We start from the raw sequence: 22,984 nt of genomic DNA on the forward strand, positions 1-22,984 counted from the left end.
ACTGCCCCAGACACCTGGGTGTGTGGTGGTGGTGGAACACTGCCCCAGACACCAGGGTGTGTGGTGGTGGTGGAACACTGCCCCAGACACCTGGGTGTGTGGTGGTGGTGGAACACTGCCCCAGACACCTGGGTGTGTGGTGGTGGTGGAACACTGCCCCAGACACCAGGGTGTGTGGTGGTGGTGGAACACTGCCCCAGACACCAGGGTGTGTGGTGGTGGTGGAACACTGCCCCAGACACCTGGGTGTGTGGTGGGGAACACTGCCCCAGACACCAGGGTGTGTGGTGGTGGTGGAACACTGCCCCAGACACCAGGGTGTGTGGTGGTGGTGGAACACTGCCCCAGACACCAGGGTGTGTGGTGGGGAACACAGAGAGAGGGAGCTGTACTCACCAGTATTCAGCGCACAAAATCTGGAAGAGAAATAAAAGGTTTAATCAACAACAATATATTAAGACGGCCAGAACGTTGACTTATATTAGGCCTAGTGCAGGAGGGAGGGATGGTGTAGTGGAACGGTTACTTCCTCACCCCTTATAATCTCTCCTTCGCTCTCTCTCTCTCTCTCTCTCTCTCTCTCTCTCTCTCTCTCTCTCTCTCTCTCTCTCTCTCTCTCTCTCTCTCTCTCTTTCTCTCCCCCATTACCTCCCCCCCGGTCTCTCACTATGTCTCTCACCCCTCACTCTCCCTCACCCCTCACTCTCCCTCACCCCTCTCTCTCCCTCACCCCTCACTCTCCCTCACCCCTCACTCTCCCTCACCACTCACCATCAGTGTTCAACAACAACCTGTCGACTTCCTCAACATTTCCAGTTATTCTCTCAATCTTCATTTCATTATTTTTCAAACAAAAATTCAGTAATTGAGAAACAGGGAATTGCCATAATAACTCATCGGTTCCCAGCACTCAAACAGTTCCCAGCACTCAAACAGTTCCCAGCACACAAACAGTTCCCAGCACACAACCAGTTCCCAGCACACAAACAGTTCCCAGCACACAACCAGTTCCCAGCACACAAACAGTTCCCAGCACACAACCAGTTCCCAGCACACAAACAGTTCCCAGCACACAAACAGTTCCCAGCACACAAACAGTTCCCAGCACACAAACAGTTCCCAGCACACAAACAGTTCCCAGCACACAAACAGTTCCCAGCACACAAACAGTTCCCAGCACACAAACAGTTCCCAGAGACCTTGAAACATCCTTAACAGGGAGTGAACATTTGTATTGTAAGATCCCTATTATGGTGGGGGGGGGGGGTGGGGGGGGGTCAGGCCAGCTGTGCTGGTTAGTGTATGTACACACACACACACACACACACACACACACACACACACACACACACACACACACACACACACATCTACAAAAGTGGCAGCAGGGAAGACCCCCTCAATTATAGACCTGTATCATTGACAAGTGTAATAGTGAAAGTATTGGAAAAGCTAATCAAAACTAAATGGGTAGAACACCTGGAGAGAAATGATATAATATCAGACAGACAGTATGGTTTTCGATCTGGAAGATCCTGTGTATCGAATTTACTCAGTTTCTATGATCGGGCCACAGAGATATTACAGGAAAGAGATGGCTGCGTTGACTGCATCTATCTGGACCTAAAAAAGGCTTTCGACAGAGTTCCACATAAGAGGTTGTTCTGGAAACTGGAAAATATTGGAGGGGTGACAGGTAAGCTTCTATCATGGATGAAAAATTTTCTGACTGATAGAAAAATGAGGGCAGTAATCAGAGGCAATGTATCGGAATGGAGAAATGTCACAAGTGGAGTACCACAGGGTTCAGTTCTTGCACCAGTGATGTTTATTGTGTACATAAATGATCTACCAGTTGGTATACAGAATTATATGAACATGTTTGCTGATGATGCTAAGATAATAGGAAGGATAAGAAATTTAGATGATTGTCATGCCCTTCAAGAAGACCTGGACAAAATAAGTATATGGAGCACCACTTGGCAAATGGAATTTAATGTTAATAAATGTCATGTTATGGAATGTGGAATAGGAGAACATAGACCCCACACAACCTATATATTATGTGAGAAATCTCTAAAGAATTCTGATAAAGAAAGAGATCTAGGAGTGGTTCTAGATAGAAAACTATCACCTGAGGACCACATTAAGAATATTGTGCAAGGAGCCTATGCAATGCTTTCTAACTTCAGAATTGCATTTAAATACATGGATGGCGATATACTAAAGAAATTGTTCATGACTTTTGTTAGGCCAAAGCTAGAATATGCAGCTGTTGTGTGGTGCCCATATCTTAAGAAGCACATCAACAAACTGGAAAAGGTGCAAAGACATGCTACTAAGTGGCTCCCAGAACTGAAGGGCAAGAGCTACGAGGAGAGGTTAGAAGCATTAAATATGCCAAAACTAGAAGACAGAAGAAAAAGAGGTGATATGATCACTACGTACAAAATAGTAACAGGAATTGATAAAATCGACAGGGAAGACTTCCTGAGACCTGGAACTTCAAGAACAAGAGGCCATAGATTTAAACTAGCTAAACACAGATGCCGAAGAAATATAAGAAAATTCACCTTCGCAAATAGAGTGGTAGACGGTTGGAACAAGTTAAGTGAGAAGGTGGTGGAGGCCAAGACCGTCAGTAGTTTCAAAGCGTTATATGACAAAGAGTGCTGGGAAGACGGGACACCACGAGCGTAGCTCTCATCCTGTAACTACACTTAGGTAATTACACACACACACACACACACGCACATACACACACACACACACGAGGGGATGAGACGTTTCCTAAGGGATATACCATAGGACACTAACCTCAGAGACAAGTCTGTACAAGATATGAAGGACTATGTCACCCAAAAGTGTCAGGAGGCAGTAAACAGGTTCATCCCGGCCCAAAGGGAAAATCCGAGAAGCAACAGAAGAATCCATGGTATAATAGGGCATGTATGGAAGCAAAGGTACTGAACAAAAGGGCGTGGAGGAACTTCCGGAATAACAGAACACCAGACAGCAGAGAGAGATACCAGAGAACCAGGAATGAGTACGTCAGGGTGAGAAGAGAAGCAGAGAAAAATTATGAAAATGATATAGCAAACAAAGCCAAGACCGAACCAAAGCTACTCCACAGTCACATCAGGAGGAAAACAACAGTGAAAGAACAGGTAATGAAACTTAGAACAGGCGAGGACAGGTATACAGAGAATGACAGAAAGGTGTGTGAGGAACTCAACAAGAGGTTCCAGGAGGTCTTCACAATAGAACAAGGTGAGGTCACTGTGCTAGGAGAGGGGGCAGTAAACCAGGCGGCCTTGGAAGGGTTCGAAATTACGAGAGATGAGGTCAAGAGTCACCTGTTGGATCTGGACGTGAGAAAGGCTGTTGGTCCAGACGGGATCTCACCATGGGTACTGAAAGAGTGTGCAGGAGCACTTTGCTTGCCACTCTCCATAGTGTATAGTAGGTCACTGGAGACGGGAGACCTACCAGAAGTATGGAAGACTGCTAATGTAGTCCCAATATACAAAAAGGGTGACAGACAAGAGGCACTGAACTACAGGCCAGTGTCCTTAACTTGTATACCATGCAAGGTGATGGAGAAGATTGTGAGAAAAACCCTAGTAACACATCTGGAGAGAAGAGACTTCGTGACAACCCATCAACATGGGTTCAGGGAGGGTAAATCTTGCCTTACAGGCTTGATAGAATTCTACAATCAGGTGACAAAGATTAAGCGAGAACGAGAGGGCTGGGCGGACTGCATTTTGTTGGACTGTCGGAAAGCCTTTGACACAGTACCCCATAAGAGGCTGGTACATAAGCTGGAGAAACAGGCAGGAGTAACTGGTAGGGCGCTCCAGTGGATAAGGGAGTACCTAAGCAATAGGAAGCAGAGAGTTACAGTGAGGGGTGAGACCTCAGATTGGCGTGAAGTCACCAGTGGAGTCCCACAGGGATCTGTACTCGGTCCTATCTTGTTTCTGATATACGTAAATGATCTCCCAGAGGGTATAGACTCATTCCTCTCAATGTTTGCTGACGACGCCAAAATTATGAGAAGGATAAAGACAGAGGAGGACAGCTTGAGGCTTCAAGAAGACCTGGACAAGCTGCAGGAATGGTCGAACAAATGGTTGTTAGAGTTTAACCCAAGCAAATGTAATGTAATGAAGATAGGTGTAGGAAGCAGGAGACCAGATACAAGATATCATTTGGGAGATGAAATACTTCAAGAGTCAGAGAGAGAGAGAAAGACCTGGGGGATGATATCACGCCAGACCTGTCCCCTGAAGCTCATATCAAGAGAATAACATCAACAGCATATGCCAGGCTGGCCAACATAAGAACGGCCTTTAGAAACTTGTGTAAGGAATCATTCAGAACTTTGTATACCACATATGTCAGACCAATCCTGGAGTATGCGGCTCCAGCATGGAGTCCATATCTAGTCAAGGATAAGACTAAACTGGAAAAGGTTCCAAGGTTTGCCACCAGACTAGTACCCAAACTGAGGGGTATGAGCTACGAGGAGAGACTACGGGAATTAAACCTCACGTCACTGGGAGACAGAAGAGTTAGAGGGGACATGATCACCACATACAAGAGTCCTAGATGAATTGATATGGTAGATAAAGACAGACTTTTTAACACAAGGGGCACACGCACTAAGGGACACAGGTGGAAACTGAGTGGCTAAATGAGCCACAGAGACGTTAGAATTATTGTTTCAGTGTCAGAGTAGTAGACAAATGGAATGCATTAGGCAGTGATGTGGTGGAGGCTGACTCCATACACAGTTTCAAGTGTAGATATCATAGAACCCAGTAGGCTCAGGAACCTGTACACCAGTTGATTGACAGTTGAGAGGCGGGACCGAAGAGCCAGAGCTCAACCCCCACAAGCACAACTAAGTGAGTACAGAAGGAGGAGACTGGCCGCCAGATGGGAGCTGGACTGGGTACTATAAGGGAGTACCTGAAGGAGCAGACCCAGGTACTCATAGTGAGAGAGGCGGTCAGTTGTCGAGAGCGGCGTCCCTCAAGGCGTCACTCCCACCTGAAGCTGCTCCGTCAAGTAAGGACCAGACACTCCGGAGTGTTTCACACACTCAACCTTTCATCACACGACGTGTTCATCACACGACGTGTTCATCACACGACGTGTTCATCAGACGACGTGTTCATCACACGACGTGTTCATCACACGACGTGTTCATCAGACGACGTGTTCATCACACGACGTGTTCATCACACGACGTGTTCATCACACGACGTGTTCATCAGACGACGTGTTCATCAGACGACGTGTTCATCACACGACGTGTTCATCACACGACGTGTTCATCACACGACGTGTTCATCAGACGACGTGTTCATCACACGACGTGTTCATCACACGACGTGTTCATCAGACGACGTGTTCATCACACGACGTGTTCATCAGACGACGTGTTCATCACACGACGTGTTCATCACACGACGTGTTCATCAGACGACGTGTTCATCACACGACGTGTTCATCACACGACGTGTTAGTAAACACTCAAGTGGTGTAATATTGTCGCTTTCCAGCCATCAACCTCCACACGTTTAGTGGGTTGTTTGGGTGTGTACGTTAGGCGAAATAGTTGTGAAAATCCCTTGGCTGTGAGGCGGCTCGAACCCTGGACAGTGAAGGCACTCCCAGCTGCATTCCCTACCACTCAACCACCACTGACTGGCTAAAAGTCATACAACTGGACTTGTAAGACAAAAGTCACACAGACGACAGGAAGTGGCGGGTTCGACTCCCCTCACACCAGTGAGCGTTGACACACAAATACCACTACCGTGATCACAGTATTATACAGTGACGTGTGTATGAGAGAGATGATCCGGGGGCCTGCACAGTAACTCTGTGGGAGTCACGTGACCTGCACAGTAACAGTCGCTGCCACACTGTGGGAGTCACGGGACCTGCACAGTAACACTGTAGGAGTCACGGGACCTGCACAGTAACAGTCGCTGCCACACTGTGGGAGTCACGGGACCTGCACAGTAACAGTCGCTGCAACACTGTAGGAGTCACGGGACCTGCACAGTAACAGTCGCTGCAACACTGTAGGAGTCACGGGACCTGCACAGTAACAGTCGCTGCAACACTGTAGGAGTCACGGGACCTGCACAGTAACAGTCGCTGCAACACTGTAGGGGTCACGGGACCTGCACAGTAACAGTCGCTGCAATACTGTAGGGGTCACGGGACCTGCACAGTAACAGTCGCTGCAACACTGTAGGAGTCACGGGACCTGCACAGTAACAGTCGCTGCAACACTGTAGGAGTCACGGGACCTGCACAGTAACACTGTAGGAGTCACGGGACCTGCACAGTAACAGTCGCTGCAACACTGTAGGAGTCACGGGACCTGCACAGTAACACTGTAGGAGTCACGGGACCTGCACAGTAACACTGTAGGAGTCACGGGACCTGCACAGTAACACTGTAGGAGTCACGGGACCTGCACAGTAACAGTCACTGCAACACTGTAGGAGTCACGGGACCTGCACAGTAACACTGTAGGAGTCACGGGACCTGCACAGTAACACTGTAGGAGTCACGGGACCTGCACAGTAACAGTCGCTGCAACACTGTAGGAGTCACGGGACCTGCACAGTAACAGTCGCTGCAACACTGTAGGAGTCACGGGACCTGCACAGTAACACTGTAGGAGTCACGGGACCTGCACAGTAACACTGTAGGAGTCACGGGACCTGCACAGTAACAGTCGCTGCAACACTGTGGGAGTCACGGGACCTGCACAGTAACACTGTAGGAGTCACGGGACCTGCACAGTAACACTGTAGGAGTCACGGGACCTGCACAGTAACACTGTAGGAGTCACGGGACCTGCACAGTAACAGTCGCTGCAACACTGTGGGAGTCACGGGACCTGCACAGTAACAGTAGGTGCAACACTGTAGGAGTCACGGGACCTGCACAGTAACACTGTAGGAGTCACGGGACCTGCACAGTAACAGTCGCTGCAACACTGTGGGAGTCACGGGACCTGCACAGTAACAGTCGCTGCAACACTGTAGGAGTCACGGGACCTGCACAGTAACACTGTAGGAGTCACGGGACCTGCACAGTAACACTGTAGGAGTCACGGGACCTGCACAGTAACAGTCGCTGCAACACTGTGGGAGTCACGGGACCTGCACAGTAACAGTAGGTGCAACACTGTAGGAGTCACGTGACCTGCACAGTAACAGTCGCTGCAACACTGTGGGAGTCACGGGACCTGCACAGTAACAGTCGCTGCAACACTGTAGGAGTCACGGGACCTGCACAGTAACAGTCGCTGCAACACTGTAGGAGTCACGGGACCTGCACAGTAACACTGTAGGAGTCACGAGACCTGCACAGTAACACTGTAGGAGTCACGGGACCTGCACAGTAACACTGTAGGAGTCACGGGACCTGCACAGTAACACTGTAGGAGTCACGGGACCTGCACAGTAACAGTAGGTGCAACACTGTAGGAGTCACGTGACCTGCACAGTAACAGTAGGTGCAACACTGTGGGAGTCACGCCACAAACTGCAACATTGCACACACAGATGGCTAATAGAATTCAATCTCAGCAAATGTAATTTAATGAGAACTGCCAGAGGGTAAGGTTGCCAGAAGTTCATATTAAACCATATGTCTGTTGTTCCACTTGGAGCAACAGTGTAACGACCTGGTATCACAGGCTGGTTGAACACGTCTCTGACTGTCTTGAAGACAGTGAGAGGTCGGCCAGTTATGCCCCGGATGTACTAAGGTACAGTCACACCTATATGATGTTGACAGAGTTCTCTCTGAGCGTACCTATTGCACGTTTTCTTATCCAGATGATATGTTGCACTTCCTGCCATGCCTCCAGGTCTCATGTGGTGTCGTTGTGTGCACACAAGTTAAACAACCAACTATAATGTTGTCACCAGAACAATATATTGTGAACCTCACGCCTCCGCTCGACGGAAAATAACGTTACAAGACATTTTAGCGGTCCAAATAATTGTGTTGTTTCCCTGAGTCTATGACAGCAGCGAGGGACCTGTACACGCTCTTCAGGTCAGCGAGGGACCTGTACACGCTCTTCAGGTCAGCGAGGGACCTGTACACGCTCTTCAGGTCAGCGAGGGACCTGTACACGCTCTTCAGGTCAGCGAGGGACCTGTACACGCTCTTCAGGTCAGCGAGGGACCTGTACACGCTCTTCAGGTCAGCGAGGGACCTGTACACGCTCTTCAGGTCAGCGAGGGACCTGTACACGCTCTCCAGGTCAGCGAGGGACCTGTACACACTCTTCAGGTCAGCGAGGGACCTGTACACACTCTTCAGGTCAGCGAGGGACCTGTACACGCTCTTCAGGTCAGCGAGGGACCTGTACACACTCTTCAGGTCAGCGAGGGACCTGTACACGCTCTTCAGGTCAGCGAGGGACCTGTACACACTCTTCAGGTCAGCGAGGGACCTGTACACACTCTTCAGGTCAGCGAGGGACCTGTACACGCTCTTCAGGTCAGCGAGGGACCTGTACACGCTCTTCAGGTCAGCGAGGGACCTGTACACGCTCTTCAGGTCAGCGAGGGACCTGTACACACTCTTCAGGTCAGTGAGGGACCTGTACACGCTCTTCAGGTCAGCGAGGGACCTTTTAGCAGGCGCTCAGTTGGGCTGTTACTGTGCACGAGTATTCCATGTAAACTAGGAATACCAGGGACAATACCAGAGACAATACCAGGGACAATACCACGGACAATACCAGGGACCATACCAGGGACAATACCACGGACAATACCAGGGACAATACCACGGACAATACCAGGGACAATACTAGGGACAATACCACGGACAATACCACGGACAATACCACGGACAATACCAGAGACAATACCACGGACAATACCAGGGACAATACCAGGGACAATACCAGGGACAATACCAGGGACAATACCAGGGACAATACCACGGACAATACCAGGAACAATACCAAGGACAATATCATGGACAATACCAAGGACAATACCACGGACAATACCACGGACAATACCAGGGACAATACCAAGGACAATACTAGGGACAATACCACGGGCAATACCAGGGACAATACCACGGACAATACCAAGGACAATACTAGGGACAATACCACGGACAATACCACGGACAATACCACGGACAATACCACGGACAATACCAGGGACAATACCACGGACAATACCAGGGACAATACCACGGACAATACCAGGGACAATATCACGGACAATACCACGGACAATACCAGGGACAATATCACGGACAATACCAGGGACAATATCACGGACAATACCAGGGACAATATCACGGACAATACCACGAACAATACCAGGGACAATATCACGGACAATACCAAGGACAATACCAGGGACAATATCACGGACAATACCAGGGACAATACCACGGACAATACCAGGGACAATACCACGGACAATACCACGGACAATATCACGGACAATACCACGGACAATACCAGGGACAATATCACGGACAATACCACGGACAATACCAGGGACAATATCACGGACAATACCAGGGACAATATCACGGACAATACCAGGGACAATATCACGGACAATACCACGGACAATACCAGGGACAATATCACGGACAATACCAAGGACAATACCAGGGACAATATCACGGACAATACCAGGGACAATACCACGGACAATACCAGGGACAATACCACGGACAATACCACGGACAATATCACGGACAATACCACGGACAATACCAGGGACAATACCACGAACAATACCAGGGACAATACCAGGGACAATACCACGAACAATACCAGGGATGTTATACTCAAAATTCTGTCAGTTGAAATGTAACCAATCACAGGCGAGTAGGCCTCTGACGTCATGCCAGACAGAGGAGCATCAGGCATGCTCCCAGCAGCCGCAGTTATCCTCACAGGCTCAGAGTAGAAGGACCTCGGCTAGGCAGATATATACCTTGCTATCTCAGTCAATAAATATATACAGAAGAGACTACTGTGTCTACCTTCTACCCGAACAAGGCAAACGAATACTGGTAGCAGCAGTGGGACCCAGAAATTTTTTTCTGGAAACAAAAGTTCAAGTACCCAGCATCGCCTCGTGTTCCAGCCGCCACCGCCATAAGCCGCCATCCTGCCACCCACGCATCAAATATTGTGCCAGACCGGGGTCCTGCCATCAACCACTACTCCAGGCCAACGTTTCAGAAGTAAGGGTCAATATTTTCCTGTGAGAACGCTCATTCATCAGTGAGGAGGAAGGAAGCTTCCCGCGCCAGCCATTTTTTTGAACCTCGCGCCACCACGTGGGAACCACCTAGTGCACCCACCACCACCACCGCCACCCAAGCTGACAGTATCTAAGCTTTGTGAGTGTTCAAGCTACTGAAATCGTGGTCAATCATCGTCGCAACTATCAACTGAGCATCGTATGTACTGTATTGTTCCTTGAGAATATTTGGTGGACTGCAATTGTTTGACTAGTGTCGCCTCCCCAGGCTCACACGCCTCGCCTCCCTCTAAGCTCACACCTCGCCACCAGCCCCTGCTACATCATTTTGTGTGAACTCCTGCCTCCCAATCGTGTTTCTCCACCGACATCGTCGTAATATCGTCGTCGTCAGAATTTATCTTCGCACTTCCAGCATCAACAGTGTGGGGTCCCTGAGTTTCGCGCCACCGCCGCCAGGAGCGCTCCCATCGCACCAGTTTGTAAACAAGCCCTCACATGGTCCTCTTCACACGTCTGGTCACCGTTTTTCGTTTTGGCCACTGTTATATTGCAAATCCTGCAGCCCTGAGTTAAGTAAATATGAGCTAAGATATCGTGTGCTATGATTTAATGAGGTTTAACGTAAATATATCCAAAATATCTTATGAATTAATCTTTCAGTGACTTGTTAAATATTGGAGCCGGTTTAGTACTCCAGAGGCCCACAGTTTCTCTGAGACATTTCAATATTCCCTGCATATGATTCCATTATTCATTAATTGTTACTAGTGTCATTACTGAATTCAAAGGTGAGAGAAGTAAGAAATAATTGTTTCTAGCAGTTATATACATTCCTGTGTCCAGTTTATGTGCTACATCCATATTTCTTGCATTGCCACTTGTTGTGTTGAATCTTTTTAATGAAATTTTGCAATTGCACTTCCAGTTTTTATATTCTCAATTGCTGTGCTTAGTCTGGTTTAATTAATTTACATACATCTAATTCCAGTCATTTTTTTAATGAAAGATTGATAAATTTAGTTTACAATTTGCTTGTTCTTAATTATTTTCTTGCCTAGCCCAATTTAATAATTTTATTTCTGCCATTTTTACTTTAGCCAAGTTGATATTTTTTTGTGTTTATTTTTGTGTATACTATTTCTGATGCCAGGTGCACTTAATTATAATCTGCGTTCAACTATTACTTCCACAGCTGTGACAATGCCTACCACTGTTGAAACCCCTTGAGAATCAATGGGAACAGTTGCTCGTCCCAATGGCCAGAGATCAGCTCAGGAAATGGCTATTCCTCTTTTTGCTGGGGAATCGCGTTTATTAGAATCATGGTTTAGTAAGGTTGAAGCGAAAACAGTTGCACGTTTTTCTAAGCCTACTGATGCCGAATACTTAGCAATTGCACGGTCAGCCGTGGACACAACCAAAGGTGATGCACGTTTTGTTGTTGATGAGAAAGCCATTGTTAGCCTCCAGTCTTGGCCTGAATTTAAGGATTTCTTTCGCCGTCGCTTTGTTAATAAAGGAGACCTTGACCCATATAGGTTAGTCAAGAAAATTGCCAATGCCACCATGCAGCCTGGTGAATCGTTTAATGCGTTTACTAGCCGTCTCGATCAGTATCTGTATGCCTTAGTTTCTGCTATGAATAATTCGACTTGGTTAGATAAAGACAATAATCTGTCCCCTGAGGCTATGGCCAAAATGATAGCATTTGGTACTTTAATGCATTTTGCCCCCGAGCATACAAAACCAATCGTTGAGCAACAAAATTTTGGTGTTAAACATGAAATTGGTGAAGTATTTGAGGCTATTAACAATGCCGCAGATAAACTAGCTCCCCGAAGTGCTCAACTGTTGCCACCCTCTGATGCTGTAAATGTAGTCACAAGCTCTCAGCATCCTCCCACAAATTCTCAAAACTCTTGGTCGCAGAAGCGTACCCATGCTCGTAGCCCCCAGTCAAATTCGGCTCCTCATAAAATGCCGAAACGCCATAGTCCACAACCATCCACTCCCTCATGTTGGCATTGTGGTAAGAGTAACCACCTTACAAGGGACTGTTGGTCCGCCCCTAGATCATCACCTCCTAGACAATTCTCTCGGCCCCCTCATCAATCTAATCATTCTAGGCTTCCATATTGCACGTACCATAAACAAGTTGGTCACCACACTGCGGATTGTAGAGCTAGGCAAAGGACATCTCCACCTCGTAACTCCCATGGTCAGTCTTGGCGAGGCTCACAGCGTCCAAGACATTATCAGAACTCTCGTAATTACAACTCCCAGCCCAGCTATAATGCAACTTCAAATTATAATGCTCAGTCACAGAATGCTGGAGCTCAGAATGTTCACTCCATGTCGTCGGGAAACCCCCCAAGGCCATCCGCTAACCAATTCAAGCTAGCCAATCCTAGTGCCCTCCCTGTGTATTCAGTAGCTACCCAAAATAGATTTGGACACTTGACAGAGGAGGACACTGACTCTAGACCAGTTGTAGATGTTGACGGATCCACAGTAAATTTGACACAAACAAGACACATATCCCAGACAACATAAGTCAAAAATAGTAACTTGTCCAGTCTCAAGTGATGGTCCCCTTGTATCAGCCATTGTACATGGTAGAGTTTTAAAAGTTTTTCTTGACTCAGGTGCAAAAATTAATATTGTCAAGCCCTCAGCTCTTAGAGACATTGAAAGTAAGCACCCTACTATTTTAAAACAGTCACACATACCTTTTCTAAGTGGTATTTCAGGAAATAAAGTAAAAGTTCAGGGTGAAATTGACCTCCCACTCAAGTTCAATGATGTCACATTGTCTATAACATGTTTAGTTGTTGACATTATTCATTTTCCTGGAGACATTCTCTTAGGTCTGTACACCATGATTGATGAAAATATTGCATTGTTTCCCCATCGTTGGAACATAAGTATCAAAGACCATGTCATACCCTTGTGTAGCATGTATCGACAGGGCCACGAGTTCAACCTTCAATCAGATTATGTTAATTTTGTTGACACCCGCCTTGCAAGCGTAGGTTTGTCAGATCATTGTCGTGGTAGCATACCCGAGAAAACAGGCACTCGATTGAAGCATAGTAGTTGTGCAGTTGTTAAGGAGAATGAGTATCGGGACTTTCTGGAAGGGGACGCCCTAACGGATTCTCGTTGTCTCACTCGCCTGGCAGCTTCCATCTCTGAAGTCAGTGGTTCCACGGCTACTGACACTGTGTTACACCCTCATTCTCTCACCAGAATAAGAGTTAAGGTTCAGGGAGTGCCTGAGTTGTCGGATGTGATTGCGGAAAGTGAAACATGTAAAGTGAATGGTACATTTGTTGAACCCTCCTGGCACACAGTGCAGGATGGTACTGTTACATTATTTATCGCAAACACTAGTAATGCCGATATCCATCTCCAGTCGGGTACCCATGTTGTAGATTTTGCCCATTACTCGTTACCGGTGCGAGTTGTGGATGATGTCTCCATGGATCATACTGTTTGTACACTCACACCAGGAGAACAGGGATCTCAGCCAGAGGTGCAAGCGCAACACCTCAGTCCTACTGATTTTCCTGACTCTGTGGCTCAGCTTTTGAAAATTTTGAACAAGAATAGAGCTGTTGTTGCTCTACCAGGAGAAAAATTAGGTCTCACTCCTCTTATTACACATAAAATTCCCCTTGAACAAGGAACTACGCCTATTTATGTACCAGCTTACCGACTTCCCCATTCTCAGAGAGCAGAAGCAGATAGACTTGTAGAAGAAATGTTACAGAGTGATGTAATTGAATCGAGTAATTCGCCATGGAATGCTCCATTGATTCTTGTACCAAAGCGAGATGGGACTTGGAGACCTGTAATCGATTATCGCAAGCTTAACAGAGTAACAATACCTGATCGTTTCCCACTTCCAGTTCTAAATGATTTGTTGCAAAGTATTGGTCGAAACAAAGTATTCTCAAAGTTAGATTTGTTGCAGGGATTCTGGCAAATCCCCCTTGATGAGGAAAGTAAACAATTGACAGCCTTTAGTACTCCCAGTGGTCATTTTCATTTCAAAAGAATGCCGTTTGGTTTGCGTAGTAGTCCAATAACCTTTTCACGGCTCATGACAAATCTATTTCGTAGATTGATAGGAAGTACACTTCTAGTTTACCTTGATGATCTCATAATCATGTCGCAAGATGTTCAGACTCATTTCCAGAACCTTGAGAAAGTACTTGCAAAGCTCGCTGAAGCTAATTTAAAAATAAAGCTTGCAAAATGTTCATTTTTAAAGCAAAAGATTAATTTCCTAGGTCATACAGTTACACCTTCAGGTATTACATTGAATGAATCAAAAATTATTGCTGCCCGTGATTTTCCAACACCTCGTACCGCAGAAGCCGTAAGACAGTTCACAGGTCTTGTAGGATTTTATCGTTCATTTATTGCTGGATTCTCTATTATAGCCGCTCCGCTTTACAAGTTGCAAAGAAAAGATGAACCCTTTGTTTGGGGAGAGGCCCAGGATCAATCATTCAAAAAACTCAAAGCAGCCTTGATTTCGTCACCTGTCCTTAGGTACCCAGATTTTTCTAAACCTTTTACGTTGGTTACAGATGCTAGTGACATAGGTCTAGGTGCTGCATTACTTCAAGCAGAAGGTCACAGAGATCACGCAATAGCTTATGCTAGCCGCACATTATCCAAAGAAGAGAAAAATTATAGTGCAACAGAACGAGAAGCCTTGGCAGTTGTTTGGGCACTTAAACATTTCAAGGATACAATTTATAATTACCCAGTTCATGTTCTTACAGATCACCAACCATTAATTCCCTTGTTCAAAAATAAGAATCCAGTTGGAAAGTTTGCTAGATATTTGCTCACAATTCAAGAATTCAATCCCACATTTGGATATATTCCAGGAAAGCAAAATGTTGTAGCCGATGCGTTTTCTCGACACGTAGCTGCAATTCAGTTAAATTACCCAGCATTAGATGCTACAGTAGTAGAAACGGAACAAAGACAAGACCCCATATGGGCACCCGTCATTAAATTTTTGACTAAGCAAGACACTCGCCCGATTCATAAACCGCCAGTACCATTGAAAGAACTAGTTATGTTGGACAATTTACTGTGTAGAGTAGTAAAGCTAGGGACAGCCCCGAGGAAATGTTGTCAGTTAGTTGTTCCAGCTGTCTTGGTACCAACTGTGTTAAAAATTATCCATGATGCTCCTGCAAGTGCACATCCAGGAAAGGATCGTACACTCCAACAAGGTCGATTGAAATATTTTTGGCCAAAAATGGCTAAGGAGATTGCTCATTATGTTGACAGATGTTTAACTTGTTTACAGCACAAGGGACATGTTTTAGGACCTAATCCAATTCAGGTGTACCCAGCAACTAAAGCTCCTTGGGAACGAATATCGATGGATTTATTGACAAATTTTGCGGAAACAGAGAAAGGGAACAAACATTTGCTTGTAATGGTCGATAATTTTTCACGGTTTTGCGAACTAGTTCCTATCCCGAACAAAACAGCAGAAACCATAGCCAGCGCATTCCATGACCAAATAATTTGTAGATATAGTATGCCTAAAGTAATCCTTTCAGATAATGGTCCAGAATTCAGTAATAGTATTCTAACTAGCTTGTGTGATTTATATAACATCAAAAAATGTAGCATCATGCCTTATCATCCGGCAAGTAATGGACTAGCTGAACGTACTAACAGGAAAGTGTTAGATGCCTTGAGAGTCACGTTGAATTTTGATAACAACAATTGGGATGATTTTATACCCTTAATTCAGTGTGCTATAAATTCTTCAATTAATGTTTCTACTGGTGACACACCTCACGCTATTCTTTATGGTACAGATAAGATCCTCCCTAATGAATTGATTAACGTACCTCCTACTCCCTTATATAACGTAGATGATTTTGTTCAAGTGAAGCGTAGACAAATGCAATTAGTATTCAAGAAAATACGAGAACAACTGTCCAAAGCAACAGCCGAGTTCACTCTAGCAAGGAATGCACGAGCTAAACCCAATAAAATAACTATTGGATCTGTAGTAATGATACTTAACCAACACAGGTCTGGTCCTATGTACAAGTTAACTAAGAATTTTTTGGGTCCATATAAGGTAATCGAGCTTATTAAAGGTAACAAATACAGACTTAAGAACTTGTTAACAGGAGAGTATATAAATGAGCATTTAGACCACATGAAGTTAGCTAAAATGACTGTTGACGAGACTGATGAGGAAGATGACAATGAACTTACCCAGACAGATACTCCTACTCGGACACCACCTTCTGTGGTTGACAGACCACTGGATGTTCAGCAACCCCATACTAGCAATTATAATCTTAGATCTAGACCTCTCGTTTCAACCGTGCACTCACCACATGTCCATTGGCTAGATGTTAACGAGGATATCTCTCAAGATGATAGTTTGTCGCATGAAGTTTCACCTGTTCCGGACCTTCAGTCAGAGCCAGAGTTGTATAGTGCTCTGGATGAGCTAGGTGTAGATATCCGTAGAATTTATAATTGAGTGCACTCTGCAGTTATTCTGTTGTTTTGAAAAAAAAAAAAAAAAAAAAAAAACGTCATTTGCAGTATTTCTACCACATGTGTCTTATTATTACCATTATATATAATGTATAGTTTTTCTCAAATTTATTTTGTTATAAATTAGATGCCATTGTTAAGTCTACTACCATTTGTATTTTCACAGTGCTTGTCATAGGAGTTATTATTGTTCTAGCAACCACATTGTGGCCAGTGAATCCTGACTGCTATCACGCAGATGTTAGTCTTCTTGATCCAGGTCTTGTATATGCTTGTAAATATATTGCACATTATATATATTGTACATTGGTCTTGTAAATATATTGTATTATTTCAGAAAAAAAAGAGAGAAAAAAAAAAAAAAATCATTATCTATCTTGAAATTCAATTGTGGTTGTTAGGTCAGAACTTTGTTCCATTAATGTAATAATTGTTTAATTTTGTATGGTTTTCAAGCACATGCCATTGACACATGTTAATAATTTTGTTTAGGCAATACCTTGAGTTGTATTGTTCATATCTGATCAGTAGACATACACATGTTCTTAATACTCTGGTTTAATCAAAGAATTGTTACCATGATTTTCACCTATTATGATGAATTTTTTTTTGGTGCATATATGCCGAGTTGTTAGTATTACGCACACCTGATCTTCTTTCAATGTTTTATTATGCAAATTTCACATGTAAGCCATTATTGAATGCCACCGAGGTCCTTTCAGTATCATTGTAACTATATAGCTAGCCAGAGCTTGTCGACAAGGGACGTCGACTTGGTAGCGTGTCCGAGCGGTGTTATACTCAAAATTCTGTCAGTTGAAATGTAACCAATCACAGGCAAGTAGGCCTCTGACGTCATGCCAGACAGAGGAGCATCAGGCATGCTCCCAGCAGCCGCAGTTATCCTCACAGACTCAGAGTAGAAGGACCTCGGCTAGGCAGATATATACCTTGCTATCTCAGTCAATAAATATATACAGAAGAGACAACTGTGTCTACCTTCTACCCGAACAAGGCAAACGAATAGGGACAATATCACGGACAATACCACGGACAATACCAGGGACAATACCACGGACAATACCACGGACAATACCAGGGACAATACCACGGACAATACCAGGGACAATATCACGGACAATACCACGGACAATACCAGGGACAATATCACGGACAATACCACGGACAATACCAGGGACAATACCACGGACAATACCAGGGACAATACCAGGGACAATACCACAGACAATACCACGGACAATACCAGGGACAATACCAGGGACAATATCACGGACAATACCACGGACAATACCAGGGACAATACCACGGACAATACCACGGACAATACCAGGGACAATACCACGGACAATACCAGGGACAATATCACGGACAATACCACGGACAATACCAGGGACAATATCACGGACAATACCACGGACAATACCACGGACAATACCACAGACAATACCACGGACAATACCACGGACAATACCAGGGACAATATCACGGACAATACCACGGACAATACCAGGGACAATACCACGGACAATACCAGGGACAATACCACGGACAATACCAGGGACAATATCACGGACAATACCACGGACAATACCAGGGACAATACCACAGACAATACCACGGACAATACCACGGACAATACCAGGGACAATATCACGGACAATACCACGGACAATACCAGGGACAATATCACGGACAATATCACGGACAATACCAGGGACAAAATCACGGACAATACTAGGGACAATACCACAGACAATACCACAGACAATACCAGGGACAATATCACGGACAATACCAGGGACAATACCAAGGACAATACCACGGACAATATCACGGACAATACCAGGGACAATACCACGGACAATACCAGGGACAATATCACGGACAATACCACGGACAATACCAGGGACAATACCACGGACAATACTAGGGACAATACCAGGGACAATACCACGGACAATACCAAGGACAATACTAGGGACAATACCACGGACAATACCACGGACAATATCACGGACAATACCACGGACAATACCAGGGACAATATCACGGACAATACCAGGGACAATATCACGGACAATACCAGGGACAATACCAGGGACAATATCACGGACAATACCAGGGACAATACCAGGGACAATATCACGGACAATACCAGGGACAATATCACGGACAATACCAGGGACAATATCACGGACAATACCACGGACAATACCAGGGACAATATCACGGACAATACCACGGACAATACCAGGGACAATATCACGGACAATACCAGGGACAATATCACGGACAATACCAGGGACAATATCACGGACAATACCACGGACAATACCAGGGACAATATCACAGACAATACCTGGGACAATATCACGGACAATGCCAGGGACAATATCACGGACAATACCACGGACAATACCAGGGACAATATCACAGACAATACCTGGGACAATATCACGGATAATGCCAGGGACAATATCACGGACAATACCACGGACAATACCAGGGACAATATCACAGACAATACCTGGGACAATATCACGGACAATGCCAGGGACAATATCACGGACAATACCACGGACAATACCAGGGACAATATCACAGACAATACCTGGGACAATATCACGGACAATGCCAGGGACGCGGGCCACGGACAATACCAGGGACAATACCACGGACAATACCAGGGACACTACCTCGGACGCGGGCCACAAAAGGGGTAACTCCAAACAGGTGGAATATGGGCGTTGGCTGACGTAAGCGGATAAAAAACAACATTAAAACCATTAATTCCGCCCAAGAACGGAGTCGACGCCCACACGGGAGAAAAACACAACTTGACAATGAGGTGTAGAGACAGAGTTTCCCGCCAGCGACGCCATCTTTGTTTTGTAAGTTGGAATGTGGGAAGATTAGGATATTGGTATCCCAGGATGAACAAGGGAGTGAGTCTGTCTCCCAGGATGAACAAGGGAGTGAGTCTGTCTCCCAGGATGAACAAGGTTATATATTCTTGAGGTTATCTTGAGATGATTTCGGGGCTTTAGTGTCCCCGCGGCCCGGTCCTCGACCAGGCCTCCACCCCCAGGAAGCAGCCTGTGACAGCTGGCTAACACCCAGGTACCTATTTCACTGCTAGGGAACAGGGGCATAGGGTGAAAGAAACTCTGCCCATTGTTTCTCGCCGGCGCCCGGGATCGAACCCCGGACCAAAGGATCACAAGTCCAGTGTGCTGTCCGCTCGGCCGACCGGCTCCCTAGGGAGCGATTCACAAGGGAGTGATACGGTCTCCCAGGATGAACAAGGGAGTGATACGGTCTCCCAGGATGAACAAGGGAGTGATACGGTCTCCCAGGATGAACAAGGGAGTGATACGGTCTCCCAGGATGAACAAGGGAGTGATACGGTCTCCCAGGATGAACAAGGGAGTGATACGGTCTCCCAGGATGAACAAGGGAGTGATACGGTCTCCCAGGATGAACAAGGGAGTGATACGGTCTCCCAGGTGACAGTATCCGGTACTGTCACAAGGAAGTGTGAGAGGAACTGAATAAGAAATTCCTGGAGTTCTTCACATTAGAGCAAGGAGACGTTCCAGAAATATGAGAGGGAATAGTTAACCAGGAACCACAAGAAGAGTTTGAGATTACCAGCGGGGAAGTAAGGAAGTGTTTACTAGAGTTGGATATGACAAAGGCTATAGGCCCAGATGGAATCTCCCCTTGGATACTAAAGGAAGGAGAAGAAGAACTGTGCCTGCCACTCTCCACAGTGTATAACAAATCACTGGCAACAGGGGAACTGCCAAAAATTTGGATGACGGCTAATGTAGTCCCGATATACAAGAAAGGGGATAGACAAGAGGCACTGAACTATAGGCCAGTGTCCCTAACCTGCATACCATGCAAGCTGATGGAGAAGATTGTGCGAAGAAAGCTAGTGGAACATCTGGAGCGAAAGAACTTTGTAACACAGCATCAACATGGGTTCAGGGATGGCAGGTCCTGCCTCACAGGGTTACTTGAATTCTACGACCAGGCAACAAAAATCAGGCAAGAAAGAGAAGGGTGGACAGACTGCATATTTTGGGAATGCCAGAAAGCCTTTGATACAGTACCACACAAGAACTAGTGAAAAAGCACGTGAGGGGTGAGGTCCCAGATTGGCGAGACGTTACGAGTGGAGTCCCGCAGGGGTCAGTCCTTGGACCTATACTGTTTCTGATATATGTAAATGATCTCCCAAAGGGTATAGACTCGTTTCTCTCAATGTTTACCGATGATGCAAAAATTATGAGGAGGATTGAAACTGAGGACGATAGTAGGAGGCTACAAGATGACCTAGACAGACTGAATGAATGGTCCGACAAATGGCTACTAAAGTTCAACCAGAGTAAATGTAAAGTAATGAAAGTAGGTGGTGGAAACAGGAGGCCAGACACAGGACACGGAATAGGAGATGAAGTACTTAATGAAACGGACAGAGAGAAAGATCTAGGAGTTGATATCACACCAAACCTGTCTCCTGAAGCCCACATAAAAAGAATAACGTCTGCGGCATATGCGAGGCTGGCTAACATCAGAACAGCGTTCAGGAACCTGTGTAAGGAATCATTCAGAATCTTGTACACCACATATGTAAGACCAATCCTGGAGTATGCGGCCCCAGCATGGAGCCCGTACCTTGTCAAGCACAAGACGAAGCTGGAAAAAGTTCAGAGGTATGCCACTAGACTAGTCCCAGAACTAAGAGGCATGAGTTACGAGGAAAGGCTGCGGGAAATGCACCTCACGACACTCGAAGACAGAAGAGTAAGGGGGGACATGATCACTACCTATAAAATTCTCAGAGGAATTGACAGGGAAGATAAAGATAAACTATTTAACACTGGTGGTACACGAACAAGGGGACACAGGTGGAAACTGAGTACCCACATGAGCCACAGAGACGTTAGAAAGAACTTTTTCAGTGTCAGAGTAGTTAACGGATGGAATGCATTAGGCAGTGATGTGGTGGAGGCTGACTCCATACACAGTTTCAAGTGTAGATATGATAGAGCCCAATAGGCTCAGGAACCTGTACACCTGTTGATTGACAGTTGAGAGGCGGGACCAAAGAGCCAGAGCTCAACCCTCACAAGCACAACTAGGTGAGTACACACACACACACACACACACACACACACACACACAGACACACACACACACACACACACACACACACACACACACACACACACACACACACACACACACACACACACAAGCCCAACATTAAAACACATTTTCCAATAACCTTCCGTGTATACCTTCCATATTACCAAGTACACAGGTGTATACCTGTGTATGTACACATCAGTGTACTAAGTTACCACTACGTATGTTCCCCCGGCTCCCCCTCCCCCGCCCCCCCACAGAAGGAGCCGCTGGCCACACTCACGGCCTCACAAACAAGCAGTTCACCCTGCAGGCCAGTCTCCACCAATCACCTTAATTGCTCGGGTTAATTCCTGGAAGCGACCCCCACGGGAGCCACAGGCGAGGGTGGGTGGAGGGTGCTGCTCCTGCTGCTGCTGCTGCTGCTGCTGCTGCTGCTGCCCGCCTGTCACCATGAACACGCTGGTTCAACCACACACACTATAATCTCTATATTTCCTGCGCTCTTGCCTTAAGCTCCCCCTCGCTGCATATGTTGACCGCTGTTCTGACGTAGGTGAGACTGAGCAGGGAGCGAGCAGTGGTGCTGAACATCTCCTATAACTCCCTTCTGGGACCTTGGTGAAGGTCAGCACTCAGCCTGGAGGTGTACTAGCCCTTAGTGATGGTCCTCAGCCCTCAGTGTCAGGCCAGACTCACACACCACACTCTCCACACGCCGCTCAACCACGACGTGCACACACACACACACCAGGGCCGGGCTCCAGGTGTGTGGCAGGGCTCGACCCTGCCACACACCTGCTGACTTTAGCCTTTGGCTACACCTGCTGACTTTAGTGCTTGGCTACACCTGCTGACTTTAGTGCTTGGCTACACCTGCTGACTTTGGTGCTTGGCTCCACCTGCTGACACTACCACTTAGCTACACCTGCTGACACTACCACTTG

The 22,984-nt window shown here is 46.2% G+C and overlaps 1 long non-coding RNA gene across 1 annotated transcript in view; it reads right to left on the reverse strand.

Moving 5' to 3' along the window:
• Positions 1-396: 396 nt before the first annotated feature.
• The window catches only part of LOC138373381 (uncharacterized), a 217,209-nt gene continuing 194,621 nt past the window's right edge, over positions 397-22,984 (reverse strand). The window contains exon 3 of the long non-coding RNA XR_011231163.1: positions 397-416. This is a non-coding gene — a long non-coding RNA (uncharacterized lncRNA). The remainder of the gene's footprint in view (positions 417-22,984) is intronic.

Source organism: Procambarus clarkii, chromosome 5, assembly GCF_040958095.1.
Source record: "Procambarus clarkii isolate CNS0578487 chromosome 5, FALCON_Pclarkii_2.0, whole genome shotgun sequence".
Taxonomy (NCBI): domain Eukaryota; kingdom Metazoa; phylum Arthropoda; class Malacostraca; order Decapoda; family Cambaridae; genus Procambarus; species Procambarus clarkii.